This window comes from Mandrillus leucophaeus, unplaced genomic scaffold (assembly GCF_000951045.1).
Source record: "Mandrillus leucophaeus isolate KB7577 unplaced genomic scaffold, Mleu.le_1.0 Scaffold556, whole genome shotgun sequence".
Classification (NCBI taxonomy): Eukaryota; Metazoa; Chordata; class Mammalia; order Primates; family Cercopithecidae; genus Mandrillus; species Mandrillus leucophaeus.
In genome coordinates, this window is record NW_012105986.1 from 1,355,657 (window position 1) to 1,371,357 (window position 15,701).

At 40.7% G+C, this 15,701-nt stretch overlaps 1 pseudogene; it reads right to left on the reverse strand.

The window, feature by feature from the left end:
* Positions 1-10,301: 10,301 nt before the first annotated feature.
* Positions 10,302-12,441, reverse strand: LOC105552437 (annotated as a pseudogene).
* Positions 12,442-15,701: the final 3,260 nt, after the last annotated feature.

Consider the following 15,701-nt stretch of genomic DNA (forward strand, 5'->3'; position numbering starts at 1 on the left):
TAATTTGTAGTCCCAGAAGGTAAGATGAGAGATTTTCTTTTAAAAATTTATGTTCTGAGACAGGGTCTTACTCTGTTGCTCAGGCTGGAGTGCAGTGGTGTGATTTCTGCTTATTGAAGCCTCCATCTCCTGAGCTCAAGTTATCCTCCCCACTCAGCCTCCCAATTAGCTGAGCTTACAGCCATGTGTCACCATGCCTGGCTAATTTTTGTGTTTTTAGTAGAGACTGGGTTTTGCCATTTTGCCTAGGCTGATCTTGAACTTCTGACCTCAAGTGATCTGCCCACCTCAGCCTCCCAAAGTACTGGAATTACAGGCATGAGCCACCGCACCTGGCCGAGAGATGTTTTAAGTTTATATTGAAACACAGTTTAATGATGTCTCCAACTTAACTTGACCTTGCTGGAAGGCCTTCTCTCTCTCTTCCCCCTTCCTTCTTTCTCTTACACACACACCATTGTTTTTCACTGTTGACAGTACTTTCTGATGACAGAATTTGCTTCTGGATGGTATCTTTGGAATGCATTATCTTGATGTTCTGTCTTATATGTTTAAAATACCATGACCAAACAACTCAGTTCCCAGTGAGCACGGTGCCTCTCTTATTCTCGGCCAGTGCTCTCTCCATGGGAACCTGCCCAGCATTGCGAGGCATTGTGACCCCTGATGCTGGGTTTTATCTATTCATGGAGTACCTTCTGCTTCTAAGTTTCCTCAGCCTGGCTGGTATGGAGAAGGACGGATCCTTTCCCTTGTGTTAAAGCTATGTATGGCTAGGGTGTAGGTAGAGTGGGGGTAGAAGGGAATTCAAATTTGTTTTAATGATACCTGAGATTTGTTTTAATCAAGTATGACAAAACATGCAGCCAGTCCTTTATACAAAAATTAGCTGGGTGTGGTGGCCCTCCCTCCATGGGGGCTCACATGGGGAAGCACCAAGGCGAGGTGAGCAGGTGGAGAGAGGGGGCTGCCGGCAGGAGCCTTTACTGTGCTGTCCTGGGAAGGAATGGGTGAGCAGGTTTAGCATTTGCTGGTTTGAATCATTTCAGTGGGCTCTAGGACTCAGGGGTTGTTCCTAGATATCTTGTCTCTGGTCTGGGGTGACCAGAGCAGGGGGACAGGAGCCAGAGTGTAAGAGCCACATAGAGAAGGTGGTGAGAGTGGGCCCTGGATTTGGTTTCTTTGTGTTTGAAAGGTATGCTCCTAGGTGAGCTATTTGCTTTCTCTAGGAGAGCAAACTCTGGGAGGAGCAGCGTCTCCAGGGTCAGCAAGGCCCTAAATGCTAAAGAATCAAGAACACAGAAAATAAGAAAATGTAATTAATACAAAGTCCGATACCGCACTTCAGTACTTTCACTCCAGTGGAGTAGATATGAGAATGTAGAAACCAACCAGAGGTAACCTGCTCAAATTACTTTTATTTATAGCACAATTACTTGACAAACAGAAGATTATCTAATGTATAACTATTAAATCTATCTCAACTGGGCCTTCCTATGGATACACCTCTCTCTCTCTTTCTTTCTCTCTCTCTCTCTCTCTCACACACACACACACACACACACAGAGTTCTTTAAAAATATTTTTGTATATTTTTATTTTTACAGATTTAGGGGGTACAATTGCAGTTTTGTTACATGGGTATATTGTGTAGTGGTGAAGTCTGGGCTTTTAGTGTAAGTATCATCCAAATAGTGTATGTATGCATTAGGTAATTTCTAACGGATGGACACACTGTTAGGATGATAGTTACACTATTTGGATGATAGTTACACTAAAATGACTGAGCATAACACCCACTGGAGACTCGGAAAAATGGGTGGGTGGGAGTGGAGTGAGGGATGAGAAATTACCTAATGGAGCACCAATGACTATTATTCCACAGTCAATGTCCATGTGTTCACACTATTTAGCTCCCAGTTACAAGTGAAAATATGTGGTATATGACTTTCCGTTTCTGAGTTATTTCACTTAGTGGCCTCTAGTTCCATTCATGTTGCTGCGAAAGACATAATTTCATTCCTTTTCATGGCTGTTTAGTATGCCGTGGTATATATGTACCACATTTTCTTTATCTAGTCATTGGCTGATGGGCACTTAGATTGGTTCCATATCTTTGCAATTGTAAATAGTGTTGCAATAATCATATGAGTGCAGGTATGTTTTTGATATAATGATTTCTTTTTTCGGCGGCAGATACCCAGTGGTGGGATTGCTGAGTCAAATGGTAGTTCTATTTTAATTCTTTGAGAACTCTCCATAATGTTTTCCACAGAAATTGTACTAATTTATAGTCCCATTAACAGTGTTTAAGCATTCCATTTTCTTGACATCGACACCAACATCTGCTGTTTTTCTGACCTTTTAATAATAACCAGCCATTCTGACCAGTGTAAGGTGGTATCTCATTGTGGTTTTAATTTGCATCTTCCTGATGATTAGTGATGTTGAACACTTTTCATGTGCTTGTTGGTCACACACAGAGTTCTATGGGAGAGGCATGGAAGCCGTGGCCCTAACATCTAGGTGCGAGTCTGCCTCGATGGGCCCTGAGGCACCCTCTGGGTGCAGAGACTCCCTCTCCTGGTGACCGCGGGTACCATCATTGTCAAATGAATCCCGTGCAAGAGCCAGTGTCTGAGTGAGGGCCTAGTGTCTGGCCAGAGACTGGATTTGGAGCATGAGGAGAAACCAGTGACCTGACAGGAACACAGCATCATTGAATTATGCAAGTTCAGCATTTTTATACGATGTGAACCCAATGTTTCTCCCAGATATGATGAGTGCATGCTGTGCCTGCTTACATGCATGTGATACTAGGTTTCCCATATTTGTAAGCTACGCATGCTATCATGTGCATCCTCATGAGATGGGGCAGCCCTCACCAGGTGTGACTGCTGTCGTGTACTGGCATGATAAAAAGCTGTAGCCAGCCCTGGGAGTCACAGAGGTAACTCAAATGCATGTGCACTGTACACCTGGCTTTGCGTTTCCAAGTGCAGAGACCTCCACTGCAGGGACATTCCTTTCCCCTTCTTCCTCCCCAGTGAAGGATTGATTTGCCTGATTGGCCGCTGACCTTCCTTCCCGACTGGGTGCAGCTTATCTATGAACAATATGAAAGCACTGGAGGTTTGCTCCCCTTTCTCTTCCTGCAGTCCTGGCTGGGCACTCTGGCTGTGTGGCCCCCTGATTTCCTCCCAGGCCCCTGGGACACACATGTAGAACCACACCCTCACATCAATTCATCAGTAAAGAAGGTGCCATTATGACCTCCGTCTAGTGAGTGTCCAGGTCCCTCCTTTCTCAATGGTTACAAATAGCACTGGAGAAGAAAGAAATGCTGTTTGCTGTCCCCCGTCCTCTAGCATCACCTGCGCATGTCCACATGTGTGGTAGGTTGCAGAGTGCTCTGGGCAGGCCAATCAGAGGCCCGGGTATGCTCCATGGTCCCAGGCATTCCCTGGACCTGCTGGTGGTCTCCTCGTTTGTTGAGTGGATGGCTTCGTCTGAAGGGATCTGTGACGATGTGTGGTTTCTGCCTGCCCTTCTTATCCCAGTCATAGAGGCACTCAGAGGCCTCTCCCTGTGCCTCAGCTTTGCCTCCTTTGTGCTCTCCAGGGACTTCCTGAGCAGAGTAATTTTATGCATGAAGGTTGAGGGCTTCCACCCAGTGAGACTGGGGCCTGGCAATCATCTAAGCTCAAGATGCAGGAATGGGTTTCAGAAGCTCCCTTAACCACCTGAAATTGTGCGAGAAACAGTGTACATGAGGATTTCGGGTGTGTGAGGGAATGATTTTGCAGGTCCTCCGAAGTTCCCTGGCTTCCCAAATGGGAGGAACAGCTGCTGTGGAGGACTCCAGGATAGTGTGACCTGCATGGGGAAATCGAGAAGCACAGGCAACTGGGATTGGCCATGTCACTGGGTGCCCTCCTGTCTCATCCAGTGACAAATGCAACCACAGCCTGAGGAAGTTTAATACCATCTCATCATGATATGCAGTCATTCTCCATTTTTCCACCTGTTTAGTTGGACTTTAAGGATACAGAGAAGATCCTAAATAAGATAGCTGAGATTTGAGACCAAGGTATCATGGTGGATTCTAATATCAAAACAGAAAATGATGATACTCTCAAAAGGATTAAGAAAAACCTTAAATTTTCAGTGGCTCATGCCTGTAATCCCAGCACTTTGGGAGGCCAAGGTGGGCAGATCACTTGAGGTCAGGAGCTCAAGACCAGCCTGGTCAACATGGTGAAACTTCCTCTCTACTGAAAATGCAAAAAACTATCTGGGCGTTGTGGTGAGTACCTGTAATCCCAGTTACTCAGGAGGCTGAGGCAGGAGAATCATGTGAACCTGGGAGGCAGAAGTTGCAGTGAGCCAAAACCGTACCACTGCACTTCAGCCCAAATGACAGAGCAAGACTCTGTCTCAGAATAATAATGATAATAATAAAAATAATAATAATAAAAAAAAGAAAAACCTTAGATTTTATTCTTATGTAGAAGTCTTTGTAGAGCAAATGCACCAGGCAGTTCCCTATCTAATTTTGGACTGTGTGGGCATACTCTACTTTTTACATTACTTGCCAATCTTGTTCTAGTTCAGAGACTCTAAAAGGATTGTCTTTTATGACAAGCCAGTTTAGAGTCTACAGTCAAACCTTTTTCTACTTCATTGAACTTTAGAAACTCCTGCTGTTCTACACCTCTGTCTTATTTCTCTTGCCATTTCTGTTTATACTGGTCTCACGAGTGACCTTATGTGACACATTATCCAAAGCCTCTGTGTTCATGAACTATATAATTGTAAGAAAAATGGTTATCCTGCTTTTGAACTATATGGGCTTTCAACTTGACATCCACCCAATCAATGAATTCAGATTCTATTAATTCAGAGCAATAAATGATGTCAAGAAAAAAGAAGTGGTTATAACTGAGCAAAATATTTTACTACCAAAGGAAACAATCCTAATGGGGACATTTGCATGTTCAGTCAAGGTGTAATTAAATGCCTGCAGAAAAATAACTGAAAATCATACCTGTCTCAGTGCTTTTAGACAGGGTTATAATGTACATTGATTTTGTTTCTTGATGATGAATTAGTCTTTGAATTTCTGAGAGTTGGATTTGTGAATGCAGAAACACCAACATATTTGCTACTTAGTTGAGGATCAAGAAATTGTCTTCAGCTCTGCATCAGTTTTGGTAGAAGCAAAAATTGCACCAAAGAGATGCGTAGAAAAGTTGTTTCAATAATCTAGACATTTATTTCTCTCTCACATAACAGCCCAGAGCTAACCAGATAGCCCAGGGTAAATTAAGTGGCGTTGCTCCCTGAGGCCTCCTTGTTATCAGGTTCCTTAGGTGGTTCTGCCATCCTCAACAAGTAGATATCTCAGGGTCCAAGCAGTGTTCTCTAGCAGTCGCCATTTTCCAGCCAGTGAAAAGCGGGAAAGAGAAAGTGGATGTAAGCAGCTTCCTAGTGTGATGCCAAAGTTGCACATAACTTGCTGCCTGCCTTTATTAACTAAGTAGCAGTCATGTGGCCACACCGATGTGCAAGGAAGGCTGAGAAATGTCTACATTTTATAGGTCAGGAAACCCACAGATGATAAATCAATGGCTTTATATTATAAAATAGTAACATACTATTGTATGACTCTTGGTTCAGAGTTCTTCCATTACACTAATCAACAGGCATTATTATGCTCTTTTAGAGAGCTATCTAAGGAGAACACAAACTCCTTAGATAATTTGTACATCCTTCAGCTGGCAGCTCATAAGGGGTCTTCTTTATGATGCCTTCCCTGACTACTGAAAGATTGCAGTGTTCCTTGGGCTCCCCCTGAAGCTCGTTTCCCGCTAATGTCTCATGGGTGGGGTAAGCCAGAGACACATATCATGGTGGTTCTCAAAGTTCCTGGTCTCAGATCCTCTTTACATTTTAAAAAATTGTTGAGGGCACAAAGAGCTTGTGTTTATGTGGGTGATATTTATATTTTCCAAGTTAGGAAATAAATCTAAGAAGATTAAAAATATGTATTTATTAAATCCATTGAAAAATGAAAATGACAATTATATGACATACAAATAATGCCTTTTAATAAAAATACCTATAGGCCAGGCGCGGTGGCTCACGCCTGCAATCCCAGCACTTTGGGAGGCCAAGGCAGGTGGATCACCTGAGGTCAGGAGTTCGAGAGCAGCCTGGCCAGCATGGCAAAACCCCATCTCTACTAAAAATACAAAAATTAGCGGGGCATGGTGGCAGGTGACTATAGTTCTAGCTACTCAGGAGGCTGAGGCAGAAGAATTGCTTGAACTTGGGAGGCAGCGGTTGCAGTGAGCCGAGATCGCGTCACTGCACTCCAGCCTGGGCGAAAGAGTGAGACTCTGTCTCCAGAAACAAAAACAAAAACAAACGCTATAATTTCTCAAACAAAGCAAAACAAAAAGAAATGGAAAAAGTGGCATGTGTTACTTTTTTGGTGGTTGTGACACACTGTTTCTAATTAATGTCTGGCATAATAGGAAAGCAGTTGGATTCTCATATCTATTTCTGCATTTAGTCCGCTACAATGTGCTGTTTTGATTGAAGTATATAAAGAAAACCCAGTCTCACTCATATATGTAGTTAGAAAATGGACATATTAATATCAATAGCCTTTTCAGAAAATTGTGGATATTTGTCTTTGATACTATACCAGATTGGGCCAGTGACAGTTTCTTAAAGGCTAATTGCAGCATGAAGTCTGAAACCCTGCCAGTATCGTTTTATACTCCATAACATTCAAATCCAATGGGTTATCTCACTTTGGATGGAGCTTTATAACCCATGTATGCTTTTGAACTTTCGTGCATAGTTATTTGGAAAACATTGGTTCACCAAGTTATGCAGATCTTCCAAATGTCAATGCATTTCATTATGTGGTACCAAAAAATTATATTGTTAGAAGGACTACTGACTTCACCATGAAAATCTTTATTTTGGAATGTTCTAAAATTTAAGTTTTGGCTTGAAAGGTTGGATTTTATATCAGCAAGAAATACTGTCCGTTGTTTTCCTTGAAGTGACAAGCTCACTTGGTTCATCTTGGAAAAAAAAATCTCTTAAAGACCCAACTCTGAATAGTCATAGGTAGTTTGCAATATTTCTTTAAGTAAAAATGGTGTTGTATGAAAGAAGTGATTAGTACAGCTTGAGACTCAAATGATCACACGTATTTTTCTGTGGTACAACCATTATACTTTCCTGTGCAGATGAAGTGTCTCATACATACTTCCTATTTCGTCACAGAGAATATTACAAAGATGTGTACTCAAAGGTTGAGACTTAAAGTTAATAATTGTTACAGCTTCATCAATAAAGTGAAGTGCTTAAGTAAAACTGGCTTTTTTTAAACTTCAGTTTTGAGCTCACTGACTTCTAGCACGGTTTAGTGTCATTGTCTGATTCCTGCTAAACACCAGCAGTTTAACCCACCATCAGTGCAAATGTCAGAAGAAGAACGAGATCATGTCCTTTGCAGGAGCATGGTTGGAGCTGGAGCCCGTTATCCTTTGCAAACTAACACAGAACAGAAAACCAAATACCCCATGCTCTCACTTATAAATGGGAACTAAATGATGAGAACACAGAGGCACAAAGAGGGGAACAACACACAATGGAGCCTTTTGAGGGCAGAGGGTGGGAGGAGGGAGAGGATCAGGAAAAATAACTGTTGGGTACTAGGCTGAGTACCTAGGTGACCAAATAATGTGTACAACAAATCCTGGTGACATGAGTTTACCTGCATAACAAACCTGCACATCTACCCCTGAAGCTAAACTAAAAGTGAAAAAAAAGGAAATAGTTTTGATCTTGCAAGATGTCTTAAAGGGCCTCAGCACCCTCTAAGTGCTTGTGGAGTGGCCTGAGTGTTTTGGCACCCTGGTCCTGGAAGAAGGGGTGAGGAGAAGGGAGCTGCGGAATGGTCAAGAGGAAAGCCATGAAGCCCGACTGACCCAAGCGCAGGCGCTGTCTTAGCCTGTGCAAGCTGCCGGAATACCATAGCCTGCATGGCTAAAACAGCCAGCATTTATTTTTCACAGGTCTGGAACCTGAGAAGTCCAAGATAGAGGCAGTGGGAGATTTGGGGTCTGGTGAGAACCTGCTTTCTGGTCATAGATGGCCACTTTCCTGCTTTGTCCTCACATGGCAGAAAAGAAGAGGTGTCTCTGGGGTCCCTTTTATAAGGGCACTAATCCCATCCATGAGGGCTTCACCCTCAGGATCTAATCACTTCCCAAAGGCCCCACCTTTTAATACTATCTCATGGGGGGTTAGGATTCTGACATTTGAATTTTGGCAGGACACAAACATTCAGTCCATGCAGACGCTGAATGCACAAGCAGGTGCTGTGGGCAGAGCTGGAGATGACAGTGGGGAGTAGCCTCTGATAAGCCAAGGGCAGCAGGCTCTAGTTGAAAAGAGAGGGTATCAAAGACAGCAGAGCCTAGTGAGAAACAGCTGGCTGACAGCAGGCAGGACGGATTATATAGCTGGCAAGTGCCCGCTTCACTGAGCCGACTTCAGTTTGCGGGAGTGGTTGTAGGTGGTACCAGCGGTGAGTGGGTGCAAAGCTCTTATGTTTCTAATCCTGCAGCGTGCTCAGTATTGTATTGTCCTTTTTCTGTGTGCATCTAGGCTCTCCCCTCTCGCTGGTAGGTGCTGGAGGGCAGGACCCATATCTACTTATCGCCTGGCCCAAAATAGCTGCTTGATAGGAGTTTTCAGAATGAATAAAGATATGGACAACATTGTTTATTATAAACGATAATAAGTTCAGCTTAGCAGGACTAGCTATTAAAGAATAATGAAATAGAACAGGTTCAGGCAGAGAGGTGTGAAGAGAAAACTACACTGTGTCGGGCTAAAGGAGAAGCACAGTCTGCGTGGACAGCAGTCAAATCTGCAAGGTGACCCATTTCACTTCCTACCATCCTTAGCATTTCTCTCTCTTTCATCAACTCTGGTCTTGTATTTTTTTTTTGCTGGCCACATTTTATTTGTTCTTTTTCTTTGAATAGGATAACCGAAGATACAGATAGTATGCAATAAAATAAAATAGATGAAACAAATTCTAAGAGGCTGCGATGCCACATGTTACATTTAACCTAATTTTATTCCTGCTTGTCTTGGGATGGGGAATAGATCATTCAGTAAAAACATAAAGTAAAAACAAAATACCTTATCATGTACAACTTTTAAACTACAATAATGATATACCTTAATTACTTCCATGCACACAGAACATTAGGCTTTTTAAAAAAATAAACACAAGACTTTTAGGAACATTTTATAATAAAGCAATTCCTAATTTTTCTTGGTAGATAGACCAAGCACCTACAAAATACAAATTCCTATACACAGTGAGCACATTACTTAAAACGAACACTTAAGTAAATTAAGTACGTGGACAGCCTTAGGATAAGCTGACATTATATATTAAGCTAGGTAGGCAACAAACCATAGTGCCAAATTGAAGAAGTGTATTTGCAAATAAATTTTTTAAACCAAATTAATTTTTATAATTAAATACAGAAAATGTACTGATACGCTAAAATAAATAAGATGTGATGTATTAACACTTCACTATAAAGAATGCATACCAGAACATTTATAAACAGTGAGTGAGTCTTATTAAGAATAGTTTACTACAATAAACGCTGGCTAAATAGAAGTGTGTATCGTGAAGCACTGGGTGGTATATGTTTTGCTACATACTCTTCTTACCTTGAGGTAGATAACACATGTGTACCAAATTCAGCATTCATTTTCAATTGCTGCTGGTACCATGTCTTTTAAGAAATGTGTACAGTATGAAAAACTTGAAAATACTCATGACTGAAAAATGTTTTTGGAAAAAAAATAGATATTTTCATGCAATTATGTAGAGTCTCGCTGTGTAAATTTCAAGGCCAGGTTTGTTTCCTGTAAAACAGATCATCATTTTATGAGAGAATGTTCTTTACTTGTCTTAGCGCATTTCTTTTGTCTCCTCTTGTGTTGCATTATTTTGCTTTATTCTTTAATTTTGTGTGCAAATGACATGCCAGTTAAAATGAAAACCGTCTCACATGTAGAAGAAAAGTCTGCATTTTAAAAACCAATAATAAAATAAACCAACTAATAAAATCCTTACTAAATGACACCATCTGATTCAAGTAAAAAGTGACTTAAACACTAGTTATAAAAGAAAAAGACAAAATACATTTCATGAAAAACACAAAGACAAATGTCTGCTGAGTGTTTTAGTTCAGATGTTTCAGAATGCTGCTGTTAGTTTGATGAGGAATTTGGGGGGAAGATTTCAGAGCAGAAGGTGTTCGTGTGGCCTGTATTGACTTAAGTGGTGACCCAATTGGACTGTGAAACTGCGGGATGCCTGTGGACTTGAGCTGCTTGTTAGAGAGGAACTCCCCACTGTTGTTCAGAAATCCTTCCTCATTTCCTCTCTCCCCAAGCTTCCTATCCTCTACTGGCTCAGTCTCTAGCATTTCAGGATCTTCTTTCCTGCTAAAGAATTTGTCCAAGTAACTAGTGCAAGTGTTTTCCTTCTCAACTTGTTCATCCTTCTTTACCTCACAAAACTGATTTATGAAAAAACAGTCATCCCCACCACTCACAAACTGGTTGTCCCAAGAAGGTTGGTACAAGGCTTCTAATTGAGCCAGATTTGCCATTCCTTTTTCCTGTTTTTCTTGGCTTACTGACTTTGATATCAAACTTTTCAATTCTAGTTGGGACACTGAGCTATTCAAGTCATTTAATTTGTCAACAACATCAGTAGGCTCATGTTGGGAACTAAGTTGAATGGTTACTGCAATAAAGGAATCAAAGTCAAACCCCTGATTCTTTTCTTTTTCTTTTCTAGCCAATTGCTTTGATGCTTCCTCTAGTGCTATCTGGGCTTTAACCAATCAATTCCTTTCACATTTTGTCTTGCCTTTCTTATCAGATTGTTTTAGTTGCTTTGTTCTTTCCAGTTGGAAAGATCTATGATAAGCCTGGGTTCATAGTGATGGTTAACTCCACTCTTTCCAAACTAAGTTATCTAAATATGATGATGACCTCGTTTTGTAGTTACAAACATGGCTACACTCCAGATCACAGTATTTGTTTTCATGATTATCTGGCTCATAAGGCTCAGTAGAGTAATTGGTATCAAAAGCAGGATCCTCCAGATACTTTTCCCAATCTCCACATATTTTCAGGGATCAAATTGTACTTCTTCATCAGTGACATGAAACAGTGATCTTGGATTAAGCTGAACTTCATCAATATCAAAGTTGTTGAGTATAGGCCAATCATGCTCTGAAAACTGACAATCATGGTACCTTTCGCAGTTATAAACGTGACTGTGAGTTTCATCCATAAGCAAAACATCATCAACTTTATCTTCAAGATGAAAACGATAACTTGAAATTAGCTCATCCTTTGGAAAAGAATATATGCTCATGTAAGGATGGGAGAGCACTTCTGCTTGTTAACTGATCCATGGGGCTAAATGTCAAAATTTGTTTCAGGAAACCCAGTGCTTCTCAAGTAATTCCTGGAAGCAGCTGAGTTAAAGGTTTGTGTGGCTCAGTCATGTCACTTCTAATGTAAACTGGAATTATGCTAAGAAGCTCCTGATGATCTTCCTCATGTGCAACTAGAACAGATTCTAAAATCAGCAGCATCTGTTCAAGTTCATGTGCACCTGCAAAAAGTATTTTACCAGTCAGCATTTCGAAAAGATGCAGCCTGCAGCCCACATGTCAATGGCTTCAGTATAATTATTATGAGAAAGTAAATGATGTGGAGATCTGTATCATTTAGTAATCAATCCTTCAGAAAGATGATGCTTATGGGAATAATGAGGATCCATGATCCGTGCAAGACCAAAGTCACATATCTTCAGCACCAGGTTTTCAGTATTAATGAAAAGAATAACTGGTTTGAGATCTCCGTGCAGTACGTTTGCAAAGTGAATATACTTGAGCCCCCGTAGCAGCTGATACATGAACAGCCTGGCATGCTCTTCCAGTACAGGGCCCTGCTCCAGCACATTAGCCAAGTCTGTCTCCATGTACCCCTGAGCAATGTAAACGCTGTTCAGCCCCGTAAGAGAGCCCACATCGTCTGTTAATTGGCTTCTGCTGGGACCAAGAATTTCAAACACTTTCACAGTGTTATCACGGTCAAGTCTTCTAATAATTGTGATTTCATGTAGACATGTTGACACTCTTGGGATCAGTAAGGACAATTTTCTTGATGGCCACTCTTTTGTCACAGTCATTGTCTACAGCAGAAAAAACCAAGCCATTGCCTCCACAACCCACTGGTTTTAAGTCCACAAACCAGATCAAAACCATGAATGTTCATGAAACTTTCAAATTTCTCTGCCATTTTGAAACCCTAATTCTTGCCTTTTCCTTTCAAATTGTTGAACTTGTGTAAACACGGAAACTGGCATCAAAAGGAAAGATTTTTCAAAAAGGGAGAAGAAAAATAATTATGCTTCCACAGCAAGATGGTTTCTTGATGTTCGCTGCATATGCCAAACAGGCCTGTTGAGTTCCCCTTAGACTTAAAGCTCAAATGGAGAATTAAAAACTCTACTCCTATCGAGAATTAAAAAGATTGCAGTACTCATAGTTCAAGAAAGGGGCAGCAACTCTGCAGACGTTTAAAGAAAACACTCAAGAAACTCAAACGGAATGAAATGACATATTAAGAACTCATATTACTGTGCTAAATGATTTGACATTTAACAAACATGTGAATAAATATGCACACAACAGGCTTCTATGAACATTCTCCTCACTAGTCCTGCGCAGTGTCGTTCTAAGGAGCTGGTAGGCACCATTTCCGTTTTGCTTCTTTGCTTCCTTTGTTGCCGTATATTTCAACAGGAAGCTCTGGCGGCTGTTGCTTAACGGAAGATGTCTTTTGTTAGTGATCAGGTGGCTCCAGCTCAGCACACTCACAATCAAAGCTACCGTCCATCTTACTCTGATACAACAGGACTTCTCCGACTCCTCGAGAGAAGGCGGGGCCGGCGGACAGTCCCCAGTGTCGGCTCAGGTCTGCAGGCTCTCGCTTTGCCGCAGTTGCCGCCGTGTAACCGTGACCTGACTCTGGTCTTTTTTAAATGTGTGTTCTTTGGTGGGCAGGGGAGAATTGCGTGGGGTGGAAGTAAACTGTCTGTATCCGTGGGGAGCTTTGGTTGATGTTTCCAGAACCAACCCAGGCTAGAAGACTTTATGTTTGTGCTGCGGGTGGAAATCAGAAACCAGGAAATTGCATCAGCTAAATTCGGTAGTGGAATGGCACTGCTTCCATGAGGGAAAGTCTGTCTAGGTAGATTTAATTTCACAATCCATCTTTAGTCAAGGTGATACTGATGGATCATTTCTGTATGCTGGTCTTTGCACGTATTGTCTCATGAACACACACAATAACCTTATAAGATTATATTATGGATACGAATACCAGCTCAGAGATGTTAGGAAACTTGTTCAAGGTCAAAGAGTGTAGAAAATTCAAGCCCAAGTTCTAAAGGTGGTTGTGCTGGGAAGGAGGGTGGGATGTGCTTTCACTTGAAATACTAACTCTAAAGGACAACAGTTGAATTTAATTGATGGGAAATCTAAGAATTTATCTCTGTAAATAATACTGGGGCTCACTTCACTAGTAGAGAGGGAATAAATTATCTGCCTTTTAGAGGTGGATGATTAGCCTCAGGGTATTGGGCTGCTCTTTAGCTAATTACTTTGCTGATGTAGTAAATGGCTATTGATTCTAAAAGGTGAGCAGTTCATTTCCTACAGACCAATCAGGTCAAACATAATTTCTGTAATAATAATAATTATGAAATGTACCTTCATGCTAGAAAGGGAGCTGTCACTGGTGTCATCTGAAGCTGCAGGAGGGTGAAGAAGTACAAGAGGGAAATCATCAACAAGAATGAACTGAACATGAATCCTTAATGGAAACCTAGCTACCCATTAAACAGCAGAGGTAATTGAGCTGTTTAATGGATATTTTAATTTTTACAGGCTATGAGATTGTAGTTTGAAAAATTATCTTTTGAAATAATAATGTGCACAGAATTGATATACTGAGTTACCATAGAAATCACCTTCGGTACTATTAACACTGCTAATCATGTTGCTTCACCCTTAATGTGTTTCATAAGTATAAATGCTTCCTAGCAGCTACATAAATCTATCTTACTTTATAATTTAAGACTACTCTTTTTTTCTGATTCTTTGATAAATTTAATTCCCTGAAAAACATCCAGCTTATAAATTTAAACAAACATAAAACAAAACTCATATTTTCTGGTAGCAAATATCAGTTTAGAATTCTATTACTCGGGTTTCATTTTTCATATTTTTTTCTGTCACCTTATAGCTCTAGAGTCAACTTGAAGTCATTACTCCATTTGTCCATGCATTCATCTATCCATCCATGATCCATCTTCCATCCATCCATCCATGCAACCATCCATCCATCCACGATCATCCATGATCCATCCATCCATCCATGCATCTACCTACCCATTCATGCATCCATCCATCCATCCACCTACACAAACATCCATCCATCCATCAAACCATCCATCCATGCATCCATTCATGAGCCACCATCCATCCATCCAACCATCCATCCATGCATCCATCCATGCATTTATCCTTCTAGCCATCTTTTAACTCATTACATAAATTAAGCACCAATTACATGCAAGGCTTTGTGCTATACAGGCACTCTGGAGCTTATAAAAATAAATCACACAATATGCCTCCTATAATCAACTTTGCAATCCAGCAAGAAAAACTAGACCCAAATGTACATTGTGTATATAAGAAAGTTTTTGGTAAATAGTAGAAGAGTATGCATGTATAATGGTATCAGAGAAAGAAATCACTTCCGGATAGAGGCTGATATTTCTTCTTAGATATTTCATATGCAATAGGCAACACAAACTGTACATTTTTCAAACTAAATTCACTAATTCTTCCTTCACCTACCACTAAATTTTCCCATCATCTGCATTCCCCATACTCAGTGGTTTCAGCTGCTACCCACTTAAATTAGAAACTAGAAATAATAGAGTCATCCTTGATTCAGATTTCAACTGTACCTGAATTAATCACCAAGTGTCAGATATTTTGCTTTCTAAAATTTTCTCAGATCTATTTTGTTCTTGCTATACTTAGCACAACTATCTTGATAGAAACCTTCATGAGTTTACCCATTAGATTATTGCAAGAGTTTATCAACTAGTTTTTCTGCCTCTTATCTTGTGCCTTGGAAAATCTTCTTTCACATAACAGCTGGTGTGATATATTTAGACAAAATCTGAAGTCCCTTGATCAAAAGTCTTCGATGGTTTCCTATAGCTGGCACCTTCCCTACTATGTTGTGTGCAAAGCCAACCTCGACCTGTCCTCTGTATTTCTCTAGCCTCATCTTCTTACTCAAGAACTAGGCTTTAGGATCTCTGAGCTATATTTTTTTTCTTTTTGAAAATTATTTTAGAGCTTCCATGATGATTTGGGGGGACTATTTTCAAATCACTACAAATATTTTGTAATTAATATCTGGTTGTTTTCTAACCAATTGAGTAATTTGTTGCACAGCAAGCCACCTCACATCTTTCA